Source organism: Pinus tabuliformis, chromosome 9 (assembly GCF_031772625.1).
Source record: "Pinus tabuliformis cultivar Carrire ecotype Pingquan chromosome 9, CPIR1, whole genome shotgun sequence".
In the NCBI taxonomy this organism is placed as follows: domain Eukaryota; kingdom Viridiplantae; phylum Streptophyta; class Pinopsida; order Pinales; family Pinaceae; genus Pinus; species Pinus tabuliformis.
In genome coordinates this window covers 1,456,038,125-1,456,053,263 of record NC_142307.1, presented here as the reverse complement: position 1 = coordinate 1,456,053,263, position 15,139 = coordinate 1,456,038,125, and positions in this window count along the sequence as shown.

The window sequence follows — 15,139 nt, the reverse complement described above, 5'->3', positions numbered from 1 at the left end:
GTCTTTCTTCCAGTTGGAAGCCATGATCAGTGTCTGCGAGGATAGTTCCTTTTCCTGTGCCAACCTCGTTAAAAAATGAAACAGGGTGCTGCGAGGATAGTTTTTTCTTGTATCAACCTCGTTAAAAAATGAAACAAGGAGTGTGAGGAAAGTTCCTTTTACTGTGTCAACCTCGTTAAAAAATGAATCAGTGTGTACGAGGATAGTTTTTTCTTGTATCAACCTCTTTAAAAAATGAAACAGGTTGTCATGAGGACAGTTCTTTTACTGAGTCAACCTCATTAAAAAATGAATCAGCTAGTTTTTAGGTCATATAGATAGTTAGAAAGTAGGATTGCGAGGAAAGTTCCTTTTACTGTGTCAACCTCGTTAAAAAATGAATCAGTGTATGAGGATAGTTCTTTTACTGAGTCAACCTCATTAAAACATGAATCAGGTAGATTTTAGGATATGTAGGTAGATTGTAGAAAGTAGGATTGTGAGGAAAGTTCCTTTTACTGTGTCAACCTCATTAAAAAATGAATCAGTGTGTACGAGGCAAGTTCCTGTTACTGAGTCAACCTCGTTAAAAAATGAATCAGGTATGAGGATAGTTCTTTTCTTGTGTCAACCTCCTTAAAAATGAAACAACTCCCTTTTCAAGTTAAATATTGAAAGTAAACCTTCATTTCATCCAGCCGGTTGAATGCAATGAAGCTTGGGGGGCATGTACCTCTCTTTGCGTCATTATGCTGGGGGCATGCAAACTTTTTGAGCATAGTTCCTTGTCTTGTGTCAAGCTCGTTAAAAAATGAAACAAGGGTAGGTTAAGTAGGTAGATTGTAGATAGTAGTCATGAGCATAGTTCCTTGTCTTGTGTCAAGCTCATTAAAAAAATGAATCAAGGTTTTTAGAGCATAGTTCCTTGTCTTGTGTCAAGCTCGTTAAAAAAATGAATCAAGGTTTTTAGAGTAAAGTTTTTGTTAGGTAGATTGTAGAGAGTAGTTATGAGCAAAGTTCCTTGTCTTGTGTCAAGCTCGTTAAAAAATGAAACAACTCCCACAAGTCTTTCCAAGATCTTGAAAGTAAAGCTTCATTCCATCCACCTCATTGAATGCAATGAAGCTTGGGGGGCATGTACCTTGATTTGCATCATTATGCTGGGGGCATGTGAACTTATAACAAGCATAGTTTTTTGTTTCAAGCTTGCATAAACATGAAACTGAATCCGAGCATAGTTCTTTTCCTGTGTCAAGCTCGTTAAAAAATGAAACAAATCCTCCTCTAATTGAGTCGAGAGTTTGACTAGACCTCATAGATTTTAGGTTGTACGTTTAGGTTAGTTATTTCAGTTTTTGCATAATTTTCTTACAGTTTTAGGTCGAGTCTTTCAAATGATCTCGTTCTTGAACCTTCATTTCATCCACCTTAGTTGAATGAAATGAAGCTGGGGGGCATGCGCTCTAACAGTTATGCTTAGGGGGCATCAAGCACAGTTTTATCTCTGTTTCAAGCTTGTGTAAAAATGAAACTAATTTGAAGCATAGTTTTTATCTGTTTCAAGCTGTTGTAAAAATGAAACCTATCTTGAGTCAATTTCAGTTATTTTCAAGACTCGTTAAACTCATGAAAATCCCGAGATTATTTTGCTATTTTTCATTCTCGTAAAACAAATGAAAATGCCGAGTTCTTTCCGTCTTTTCCTGCTCGTAAATTAAATTGAAAGTCGGCTATATGAGTACATTTTTATCATTTTTTCGAACTCGTTAAAACTTACGAAAAAGTGAAACCTTGGAGTTCTCTTTTAAGCCCTTTTCTGACTCCTAAAACATGAAAAGATCGTCAAGCGTTTCTTTTACACTCGTTAAAACGGAATTAAAAGGCGGTCCCCTTTTAGCTCTTTTCTGACCGCAAAATCAGGAAAAGATTGCCGGGTTTTTGTCGTTTCAAACTCGATAAGGAAATAAAATGACGTGTCCTTGATCACTTTTTACTTTTCAGGTCAACGACACTATTATGAAAGTACTCCTTGGTCGCAAGATCAAGCGGTTCCCCCAGGTATTATTTTATACTTTTTCGGGCTTGAGGGACACAAATGTACGAAAAAGTTCAACGTGGAGTCTCCTTTAGTTTTTTCAGACTCTCTAAAATTGAAAAACGCCGAGTTTCTCCTATACTGGGCTCGTTAAACTTTTACAGTAGAGGACCTGTTCAATTACAAACAGGAACGAACCACTCCTTCCTAGGGTTCGAATTTAAACTAGGTTGGACTCGTCCGAAGGATGAGCTTACAATCAAGCATATGTTATCCTCCTCAAGCTTGTTAAAAATAAAGAGGTACTTGCCAGAAATGGTGGGGGAAAAGAGAGAAGAATGAACCTGTTTGTTACCTTTTGTCTCAAAAGAAACTTTATTACCACTCTTGAACACGACACTTTTCATTCACCTGGGTTGGGAAATCTTTTACCTCACAGTTGATCAAACCACTTTGAAAGTCTTTAACCGGGTTCCGGGGATTAACTTTGAGTTATTCGTCACCAAGCCATCTGTCGTGTCGTTATGTGTTCAAGAGGTCTGCAAGCAAAACTTTCATCTGCAAAATACTTGTCATCCATTTGACCATCCTTGAGTCAGTCCTTACAACAACATTTCTTCAGCTTGAACAATGATTTCGTGTTGCGGGCTTGCCTGCAACGGGTCGCTTTCTATCGACATCGACACATTATCTAGAAAGATGACTTAGGAATCGACAGTACCTTGAAGTCTGCATGCATCAATGGCAGGTTTCTCGCCTTTGACGTCAGTTTACATCATTGACTTTCAATCAAAGGATTCCGTGAAGTGTTCGACATCAAAACATCTATTCACATTTCACGGGTTGTGCTTGGTACTTTGAGAACCATTGACATTACTGGTGGTCTCTCTCACACTTGTTAACAGTTTACATCATCGACTGGTAATCAAGTGGTTTCTAACATGTTCGACATCAAATCATTTAATCACATGGCTAGGATTGTACCAATTCGGGAAGTAGAAGTGAAGACCCTGGATCTAGTTTCTACCATCCAGGCTGCAAGGAGTTTTGTATTCATTATCTATGTAGACTAATCATAAACAGATGGCTGCGTCCATACTGTGTCTACAAAAGTCTATTAAAATGATGTACTGCAAGATCATTCCTGTATCAGAATAGTTAGTCCATTAGTTAAAGTTTTGAATCTGAGTATGGGAATGCCTACCTCAGTGATGATATAATCTTATCCATGTATTTTGTGTTGAAAATTGCAGGTTCCAACCAGGCCATCCACAAGACAATCCTTGAAATGATAAAGCGCTTCACCCTTCCTAGAATTACAAAACCCTACTCTATTCCAGGCTTCGCACTTTAGGGGGAAATCTGTTACACTAAAAAATGTCACCTTGACTACTTACAGTTAGTATGGCTCAAATCAACAGTCATGCTACCCTCTTAGGCAAGTCTCATGCCTCTGTTATCCATCTCAAACTCAAAGAAGAGGGAAAGTCTTGTAAAAACTATGTTTATCTCTGGGGTCGCAGGTTCTCTCTAGCCTTACCTGCGGGGACGCTGACCATGTTCACAAAATCTGCGTCCATGGACGCTCTGTATGTTAAGGGACAGGTGCGTCCCTCTGTAAAAGGCAAAATGCGCGAGTTTTATCTTGAAAAAGTTACTTGTGGTTACTTCTAGAACATTCTAGAGGTCGGTTTGATGAAATGGATGCGCCTCCAGTTGGTTCATGTATCTCTATTAAGGGGGAACTTATCCCATCAATAAGGGAGCTATCCCACCCAAAGAGGGGGATGATCCCATTGATAGTGGACCTGAATAACCTCTTTACAGCACTATAAATAAAGACATTGAGCCAGAGGGAGGGGAGGTTGAAAGCTATACATTTCTTTGGGTAAATGCTGCAGGAATTAGGACTCCCATTTAGAACCTTGTGAGGAGAGATTGTCTTTGCTTGATTCTACTTGGAAGTGGGTGAGCTTTGTCAAAGTAGAGGAAAACCCTTGATGGACCCTGGGAGGAACTTGCACAACACCAAGGCCAGGTTGTAAGAGTTTCTTTGTTTCGTTATTAATACAAACTGGTTCATTTTTCTCAATAGCTTGTGTTAATGAGTTATTTCATGTGTTCCTTGGTCTGCATGTTGAATATATGTTTTATTATATGAGATGCAAGTGCTTGGTAATTGTTTGATTGTTTGTGGTTGCAGGAATTGATGTGAAGGAGGAGCTCATCCGGATCGGCAAGGACGGACTACAACAACAGCATTTTGGAATAAGGTAAGCCTAAACACTTGTAGTTTTCATGTTTTAAAAGGTGTATTTAGAGAAAGATCGCTCCATTTTGTCTTGTTTGTCGCTAGAGAGTTTAGACTCCTAGGGAGGTCAGTTGTGTCCGCACAAACGACTTTTTCCGCCACGACACTCCCCTTGCATATTGATAGCTTTCACTAACATCGTTTTCATTTGCCCCATCTCTACCTGAGTGCGGACATATTGAGTTGCCCGCGTTGTTGCCATGCAGGGATCCTGAACCCATTCCATTTCCTTTTCCAATACATTCTCCTCTAGGTTTTCTTCCTCTTCAGCAGCAATTGCTTCCAACTCCTCTATTTTGCATTTTTCCTTCTGCGAGGTTCTCGTTTCATAAGCCTCCCAAGCCTGCTGCAGGTCTTTGTTGGCCAAAGCGTTTCTGCTGCCTTCTCGCGCCATCCTCCTATGACTAAGAACAGAAAAAAGCCACCTTCTGAGAGCACAAATGAGACGATGCTGGTGTCCTTTGGAGAGTAGAGCATTGTTCTTGTAATTGGGGACTGTAATTATAGAAGAGGGAGACCCTGAGTCGCTTGAGGCTCCCCATCTCGTCAACTTATGCTCACATGTCCCTTCATAATTAATTCTACTCCTCGGATCACATTTTTGTTGATGGGCCGGATCCCTATTATTAAATCTGCCCCGCTCGAACCATTCCAGTGAGTGCCAAGTGGATTTTATTTTGTTTTGATGCCTGTGGAGTTCATAATTTTTGTTCATGGAACTCCTCAGAACTGACCCAGCCTGCTTGTGCATTGAATGCCTCTTCCTTCTGTGTACTCCTTTCGCCTATCGACCCTTTATCCTTACTTCCCTTCGATTGGATGGCGTCATTCTCCACTAACGGCGAAGATCTTCGTACCCCTAGCCTCATCTTTCATTAAAAATGTTTTGCCTCGAAAGCAGTGTGCACCTGTTTCTCAGCTCCGTGCAAGTGATGTCATGCCAATAGCTGTCCAAGTTGACAGTGGGATTATTGATGCCATAATTTTCCAAGTGATCCACTATGGTGTTAGCTTTGCATCTAACTGCCTGAAATATTAAGCCGTTTAGCCAAGAAAGATGTTTGGCAATGCTCTCTGTAACCCTGGCCAGTCTCCAGTGCCGAGTGACTTTACTTATTTTGGCTCTCGAATACAGTTTCCTCACTACCTTAATCGCCAGCTGAGAGTCGCCTTCCACCACAACTGCTCTAGCTTTTAGTTTCCTAAGAATTCTCAAACCTTGTTCCAACCCTGCAAATTCCATTTCATTATTCGTCCCTTCACCTAGAGCTCGACTATAGATATACTGAATTCCACCTTCACTGTCCCTTAGAACCCCTCCGACGCCAGCAGGTCCCAGATTACCCCTAGAAGCTCCATCAAAATTGAGCTTGAGGAATCCTAAAGGTGGCTAGTTCCAGGTATTCACACTGGTATTTAACTCTTGCCGACGATTCGCGGAGGAAACGGAGTTTCCCTTGTCAAGGTTAAAAGCTTTCAAAATCTGTAAGTCTGCACTCGAGATGTTTGTGTCTTGTTCTATCCTTCCTTTGACGAGAACCGATTGCTTGACATTTTGTAGAATTGTATCTTTTATGTGGTTTATATTTCTAATTTCATTCAGGAAGACTCTCCGGTTCCTTTCTTTCCAAATTGACCATTCAATGAACCCTGGTATGAGTTTCCAAATGGTGTTAACCATTTGATTATTGGAGAAATTACCCCTCCAGTTCTCGATAGTTTCTTGAATAGAATTCTTGTCCCTGTCCGTTCTTTGAAGTATGCTTTCCGCCCAAATCCATAGACTGTCTGCCCAGTCACAGGTGTTGAAGAGGTGATTCATGGTTTCCTCTTCCATTCCACACATGGGGCAGTGTGAAGGGCCTGTGAATCCTTTTTTCCAGAGATTCTCCCAGGTTAGCATTTTCCTATGCATTAGGAGCCATAGGAAAGTTTTGATTTTTGGCCAAAGCTGGGCATCCTAGACTTTGTTGTGCCATTCGACATTTTCTTCATGCTCTAAGTATTCTATGTGAGTTATGGCTTCTCTGAGTATGAAGTTGCCTCCTTCTAGCTTTCCCCATCGTAATTGGTCACTATCTCCTGCTATCCTTATCCTTCTCTTGTCTAGTTGTGTTCTCAGGTTCCTCATACCGTTGTTTACTTCAATCAGGTGCTCTGTCTCATTGAATATCCAGGTTCTCCACACATGGTCCCTTTCATTAGGATTCCAATATTGATTTATTGTAGTTCTCCCTAGCTCCTGGTTGTTTCTTTTGACATCTGCGAACTTAGGCCTTTCCAAATTGGGGAGTTGTTGCCATGCATCCTCCCAAAAAAGGGTTGTTTTACCATCACGAATTTCCCAAAAGCTATGCTCATGGATAATTTGCCGGTTGTTTCTTGCTAGTTTCCAAATTGGTGAGCCTTCTGGGTTTTCTTGCATTCTGATTAAGTTCTGTAAACTATGATTTGGAGCGTACTTCAAGGGTCTTGCAAGTTCAACCCTCCCAGATATTTAGGTTTGCACAGTTTGTTCCACGCTATCAGTGACCATTTCTTCTTCTCTGAAATACCCGACTAGAGAAAGGTCCTTTGGATGGTCCTTATCTCTTGCAGTACTCCCTTAGGTGCTGGAATTATGGAGAGCATATATTGAGGAATGGCCTGGAGGACTGCTTTGGTTAATACCAATCTTCCTGCAAAGTTTAGGGCCCTGTGTGTCCAATGATGACATCTTTTTTCCAGGCTGGCCAAAATCTTTTCCCAGTGTGTTTTTTGCCAAGGTTTGTTAGTTAACGGAGCCCCTAGATATCTCAAGGGGAGGCTGCTTCTATAGAAGCCTAGAATGGAGGAAAGATTTTTCTGCACGGCTAAATGAGTATTGAAAAAGAAGATAGAAGATTTTGATAGATTAAGATCCATACTTGAGGCCTTGCTAAAGAGATTGAGAATCCTTCTGTAGCCCAATGCTTCTTTTACTGAGGGAGTACCATGCAACATCGTATCATCAACAAATTGTTGGTGGGTAATTGCTGGAATTGAGGGCAGGGGCTGCAGTCCTTTAATAACTCCTTCCTCTTTAGCTTTATGAATAAGTCTACTTAAACCTTCCATCAAAATCACGAAAAGGAAGGGGGATAATGGATCACCCTGTCTAAGACCTCGCGAAGGAGAGAATTGGGCAGAGGGGGCTCCATTCACTAGAATTGAAAATCTAGTAGATTTGACCAAAGCTAGAATCCAAACTATCCATTGTTTAGCAAAGCCAAAGGTTCTCAATATCGCTTCTAGATACTACCAGTTAGCCTTGTCATACGCCTTTGACAGATCTAGTTGCATCATCATACCTGCTTTCTTCCTAGTTTGAAGTGTGTGAATCATTTCTTATGCCAGTAAGACATTATCCAGAATCTGTCTCCCCTCTACATAGCCTGATTGCTCTTATGAGATAATGCCCGGAAGTAAGGATTTCATTCTATTGGCTATCACTTTGGAAATAATCTTATATATGACATTGCAAAGCGCTATTGGACGAAACTTTGAAGGGGTGTTAGCTTCCTCCTCCTTAGGAATCAGGGTAAGGAAGGTGGAATTGAGGGACTTGAGGACTGAGGCAGATCGCCAGGAATCCTCCACTACCTCCCAAACTTCTATTTTGACTATTTCCCAACTAGATTTGTAGAAGTTAATGGTAAAACCATCAGGCCCAGGTGCTTTATCATTAGGCATTTCTTTCACGGCCTCTTCCACCTCTTCCATGGAAATTTCCCGAGTTAGAGCCAAGTTTTGCTCCGCCGTGATTAGCTTGGGGATTGAGGAAATAAATTCATCAATGGACTCTGTTATGTCAACTTCAGGTTCTTGAGCTATTATGCTGAAATGCGTAGTAAGAAGGTTAGAGATCTCTTGAAGTGTCTGTATTGTGGATCCCCGTTCATCTTTAAGGCTAAGGATTTTATTAGCTCCTTTGTGGTCAATGGTTGATCTGTGGAAGAATTTTGTATTCTGTTCTCCTTCCTTAAGCCACTAAACTCGAGATTTTTGCTTCCAAAGAGTTTCCTCCTGTTGGCAACGTAGTTTCCAATCCTGCATCAGCATCTTTTCCTTGTTCACAGTTTCTGGGTTTATGTTCCCTTGAATCCATCCTTCATGTATCTGCTCTAATTGCTCCTCTAGTTTCTTTTTTTCTTTGAATATGTTCCCAAAGACTACTTGATTCCAGATTTTGATCTTGTCTTTAATGTATTTCAGCTTACCCTGTAACCTATACATTTTAGTGCCTTTAATGCCCATAGGTTCTTTCCACCATTGTTTAATTTGTTGTATGAAATCAGGATGGGTGAGCCAGAATTTTTCAAATCTAAAAGGCTTATTTCTTGGAGTACCCTAGATTGCAGCAGTCAATGTAATGGGCCAGTGGTCTGACCCTCCACTGGGAAGAATATCTAATTCCACTATAATTCCTTCCAGCAGTATTCTTTCTGTTACTAGAAATCTATCCAATCGAGAAGCTATTTGCCTTTCACCTCCCATTTTGTTGTTCCAAGTGAAAGCACCACTTCTGGGGAAAACATCCACTAGATTAGCCGTCTTGATGAAGTCTAGGAAAGCTTCAGAGTCTCTGTTGAGTTTCCTTATACCTCCTTTCTTTTCCATGAGGGTAGTTATCATATTGAAATCCCCTCCTATGATCGCCTTTGCTAGGGGATACCTTAACTTTAGGTTAAGCAGAGTTCTCAGGAAAAGGAGCTTGTCCTCTAGCTTTTGTGGACCATAGACATTAGTACAAAGATAGGTCTCAGATTTTCCTACGACCTGAGATTTTACAGCTATGTAAGATTTGGCCGCCTCAGAGGAAAGGATCTTGATTACTTGTGGATTCCATAGAGTGATTAAGCCTCCCTCCCATCCATTTTTGGTTGTCTCCAAGTATTCCATACGCTTACCAAGTTTTTTGCTGATATTGATTACCGTGTTGCTTGAACATTTAGTTTCCTGCACAAACACTATGTCTAGTTGTTCCTTTTGGACTTTCTTCTTTAAAAGATGCTGTTTTGTTTGGCTGTTTACCCATTATATAATGTTTCCACTTTTTAACACTCTGAAGTAATGCATACAATTCTTTATCATATGTAGGATAGTTAACTACTGTTGATGTAAATGTCTCAGAATGAAAGCATATAGGCTTCATGTGCTACATCAACACTACCCCCATGGCATAGTCACTTGCATCTGTCTCGATCTCAAATGGATGTTGAAGATCTGGCAGTGCTAGTATTGGCGCTGCACTGATCCTTTCTTTCAATGTGTCGAAGGCTTTCTGTTGTTTGCCTCCCCATTGGAACACTTGTTTCACACTTTTCAAAGCATGTAAAGGAGGTACAATCAACGAAAAGTTAGCAATAAACTTTCTCCAATATTGCACTGCCCCTAAGAAACTTCTAACTTTTGTAGCAGATTTGGGTTTAGGCCAGTTTACAATGACTTCGACCTTAGAGGGATCTATCTTCAATTCACCACCCCCTACAATATAATCCAAATAATTTAAAGATGTTCTGCCAAACTCACATTTTGACAATTTCACATAGAGATTTTCTCTCTTTAAAACATCTAAAATCTGCTTTACATGTTCATCCCATGTCCTACTAAAAACAAGAATATCATCTAAATAGACTATTACAAAATCATCAATAAATGGTCTAAATACATCATTCATGACTCGCATAAATGTATCAGGAGCGTTAGTTAAGCCAAAAGGCATAACCAACCATGCATAAAGTCCTTGATTCGTCTTGAAAGCAGTTTTCCATACATCCTGTTCTACAACTATGATCTGATGGTAGCCACTTCGCAAGTCTAATTTAGAGAATTAAACTACATCTTTTAACTAATCTAATCAATCATCAATACGAGGAAGAGGATAATGATTTTTATTGTGATTTTATTTAGTGATATAAAATAAATCCACATTCTCCACGAAACGTCTTTCTTTCACACCAACACTATAGGTGATCCGCACGGTGATGTGTTTAGTCTAATAAACCCTTTATCGAGCAACTCCTGTACCTGCTTCTTTATCTCTGCATTCTCTAGAGTTGATAACCTATACATTCCAATGTTAGGTAGTGGAGCATCTTGCTGCAAATAAATTTCATGTGCTATCTCTTGCTTGGGTGGAAGCCCTTTAGGCTCTTGAAACAGAATATCATAATCAGAAACAACTTTAACTAGATCTACTTTCTGTTTAGGATTATAGCCTTGGAATGCATCAGATTTATCAAGATCCTTTGCTTTTACAATCATTAGTAAAAATTGCTTACTTGAATTTACAATTCTTTTCATCTGTCCTAAATTTATGAGAGCGAAGTTATCTTTGAGTTTATGAGCCCTTACAATATATTCAATTCCATCCTTAGTGAGTTGATACTTATTTTCAGCTCGATAGAAGATAGCTTTTCTATCGTACAAGTATGGACTTCCTAATACAATTCCACATATGTCCAATGGGACTATATCTAACTCAACCTCATCTACAAATGTTGACCCAATAGCAAAACGAAGTTTACATTGTTTCGTAACTTGTAGCTTTGTTTTATCACACACCCAACCTAATGGATATGGATTTTTATGAGGTTTTGTTTCTAGACCCAACTTCTTTACAATTGTTTCATAAATCAAATTAACTTGTGACCCACTATAAAATAAAGTATCAATTTTAGTGTGCTTGGAAATGACTCTAATATGAAATAGCTCATTTCTTTTCCTCTCATAACTTTCATTATCAACAAAATGCGAAGAATTACTTGTAGATGCTTCAGAATCTTTACCTTTTATACCTGTAGCTGTAACTATTGTTTCGTCACCTAAGTCTGATCCCAAGTCCTTTTGAATAGCAGCAGCATTCTTTCGCTCTTTACTCCCAAACTTCTTAGGCTTCAAATTTTGATGCAAAGACTAGCAGTGTGCTTCATTGTGTCCTTCCTTCTTACAATGAGTGCATGAAGGTTTATCCTTCTTCATAGTATTTTTTTTCCTCTCCTTCCATTTCAGTTTCTTCTTGCCTTTATTCTTGTTCTCAATATATTTGGATGATTTCCCAACATCTGGGGTTACATTTTTACCTCTAGCCTCTAGATGAGTTGCTTGAACTGATACATCATCTAAGCTAGTGGGATTAAACATAAGTATAGTATGCTTCAAATAACTATGAAGACCACCTATATATTTTAACAATGTCTCTGGTGAGTCCAATGATATGCCTAATGTTAAAGCTCTCTTACGAAATTCCTGAGTATAACTTTGAACACTTTGACCCTTCAATTGACGTAGTGTTTGCCAACTCATCATTGCTTGCTGCATATAAGCCAAAGGATAAAATTGATTTTTAATGGAAGAAACAAATTCATTCCAAGTTGAAATGATTTTACCATGCTTTTGGAGATATGCTTGTGTCTTTCCTTCCCACCACACAAGTGCAGTTCCTCCAAGCCGAAGGCTAGCGAGCTGAATCTTCTTCCTTTCTGAATCAACTTTCTGCACCCTGCAATATACATCAATTTTCCTTATCCAATTATCAAGATTATCAGCATTTAGTTCTCCATCATAAATTGGCAAATCAAATTTTACATCTAATTTGATCAAAGAGGCTTTCTTTTTCTTCTTCTTAGAAGAACTAGTTTTATGAGAAGAAGATGACGATGATGACGATGATGGTGATGATGGAGGAGATGGAGCAGGCTTTTCTCCTTTTCCTTTATCTTCTTTCTCTGGAAGGCTAAAAAGAAAAAGTTCATCTGCTCCTTTGTCTGGTTTTGGTGATGAAGTACCTTCACCTTTACCCTTTTGAAACTCATTATACATTTCTTCACCATGGCACGTATCGTCATGAAACTATCCAAGTACTAGGATTCTGACCCAAGTGGAGTTTCATATGTCATCCTTCTTTGTGAAAAGACCCTTCCAATCGTTGGATTCGCCTCAACAAGTTCACCTTCACCTCGTCTGAGCCTCAACCTAGTAAGCATTCAAATTTCCACCCAAACTTGTCAAACCTTAAAAAAAACCTTAAGATCTGATACCACTTGATCCGAAATTGAAAAACAAGGTATTATAGACTATGCGTGAAGTTGCCTATGTTACTTAGTGCAATGGATCGAAAAGATTGTGAACAACACAAACACTTAAATAATTATAAAACACAACCAAAATTGATAAAGGAGTTCACCAGGCTTCATGGATACGTCTCATGGTCCTAGCTTCCAGTGCTAACCCCTTTATTATGTCTTGAAAATGGTTGTTACAAGTGTGAGCTCAAAAACAGAGTCTCAACATGAAAATGGATCTCACAGTTGTGTTCAGCTCGAATCTTCGAGTTGAAACGAGTATACACTCGACCGTACTTGGTCACTTTGACCTCCAGACCCTCTGGAATGGTTCACAACACACTCCATCTTTAACTTTTTTTGTGTTATGGTGTTTATATAACACGTACAATTACAAATTGTAATAAACGTGGAACAATACGTTTATAATAGAAACAGACTATAAACGAAAGGACTGACAGGTGCAGGGTGGACCCCGACCGTCCTTCCTTTCCTCGGCGCTGATCTCGAGAACAGACCATCTGATGGCTATCGCGTCCCGCTCATCAAATAATCTGGATGTTCCGCACCATTGATCTGTCTTGTGGGATCCGACGGCTGTCGCGCACTCTCGCGCTCCAACTAGCACGTCTGCTAATTCTTTGAAGGTACACGAGAAAGTGGTTTTCGGGAGGCTACGTGTCGAGCGCTGAGTGGAATCGTGTGCTCTTGGTTAAAAATCGCTTCCTGCCTTGAAGGCACGCGATAAACCATTTACCACTCTCCTGTTGGAACTTAAAGAGATTAGTTTCTTTTTCATAACTTTATTGTGTTTGTTTTCCAGGATAACCCACCTGCATGTTTTGACGCGATATGCGTCGATCTCCTTTGATCGGATGGTCTCCGCTCTTGATCACTGATCCCCATCACCTATGGTATGAACCAATCGCAGACTACCACATCACCTTTTGTGTTGACATCATCAAGAACCTGTGACTCTTTCCCGGGTTTCCACCCGTTCTGCTGACATACCCATTGACTTTTTGGCCTAAATCTTTAATTGGCTCTATTCTCCTTATATGAACTCAGATTTACATGTTGTTTGCACCGTTGGCTTCGTATTAATGATCACTTCAACATTATTCCAATTTCACATGTATTTGAAGAATTTTGATCTGGAGGCTATGCTGAATCCATTTTGGATCACTTATGTTGCGCAAGTGTGCTTGTTGTGTAAGATTCCTCCAATGCATGAGCGATGGGATCATGTAGTTCGAGTGGAGGAAGTAAAATTTGAGTGTTAGATTGATCTTGAGTGCATACAGATGAGTGATGAGGAGCCTTGAGTGTTTGAACAATTTCCTGATTAGAAGTGAAACCAACCTCAAGATAGTGAGGGCTTGACATAACCATTAGCTCAGGCTAAAGTGCCTCGACAGTCTATGGGGTTTCGACTTCGTTTATAGATGGATCTTCGTAGACCAGTGGCTTAGATGGATTAACAATGAGTGAATCAACATTGTGATCAGATGATGAGGTGAAGAGATCACGACAACCAAGATCAGAAAATTCAGGATGTTGGTCGGCATCCTCATGGTTTGATGAATCACACAGAGGGGTAGATGAGAAGGAAGGATGTTCACCCTCTGCGTTTCCGGAAAGAGCAAATGAAAGATCAAGTGGATTTTCAATGAATAACTTATCCTCTCCATTGTCGAATGATGGAATGACATCCGGTGTGTCCTGCGAGTGATCAACAATGGGTGCATCCATGGATGGAGATACACATGCGAAATCATGGATGGCAGATTCATCAAATATGTTAGGAAGGAATAGAGGGGGCTCGGACAGAAGGGAGTCATCCTTCGGTAAGTGTTGATGCTCAAGCTCCCACTCATACTCTTCATGAATGATAGCGTATGCTGGCTGTGCAACACCAACTCCATCAGTGGCTTGTTCCTCATTCACAACAAGTGTAGAGTCCAGAATGGAAGAAAACAAGACAATATCATCCAAAGGAACAACTGAGTGTGAATATAGAGGTTGTGGGACAAAATGCATATGACAACTCGATGGACTCACAACCAGATCTGCACGAAAATTAAGAGAAGTGATTTTGGGAAGATTTGATAGCTGAACAGGTGTGTGAGCTTGATCCTCAACATCACTGTGAAGTGGTGGAGCTGTTTGATGAGGGGACGATGGACAGTCACTTTGACAATGACCGTCTCCGTCTAAGATTGTGCAGCTCCATCACTAAAGAATGCTAAGCGAGGTTCGATTTCAAAATTCTTCTTGGGACGAGCATATTTCTTAACACAATACTCGAATCGGTCCTGAAGATAGAAAAATTTCATTTGGATCTTCAGAGCTTGAAACTGCAAATCACGGAAGCGCTGCCAAAAATCCATAGTCAATTGAGGTGGAGCCTTCTGTTGTTGTAACGGTTTTTGGTCAAGATGTTCTGGATCAAAATGATAGAAGGTGTCTTCAATGAGATCATGGAAGTGCTCAAGTGAGTACACGCTGTCAGCCAGTAGGCTGCACAAACACCAATGTGGATATTCGCGAAGTGTGTATGCAAGCAACAAGCTGGCATGTTCGTCAAAACATCCATCTTCCTCATGAAGCATGGAAAGAAAGTCATGTAAGAACTTAGGCTAGGCCACTTTTCCTTCACCATCATACGTGTAAGTGGACAAGTAATCAAAAACCTCCCTCATGATGGTGACATCTTTGTGGTTCGAAAAA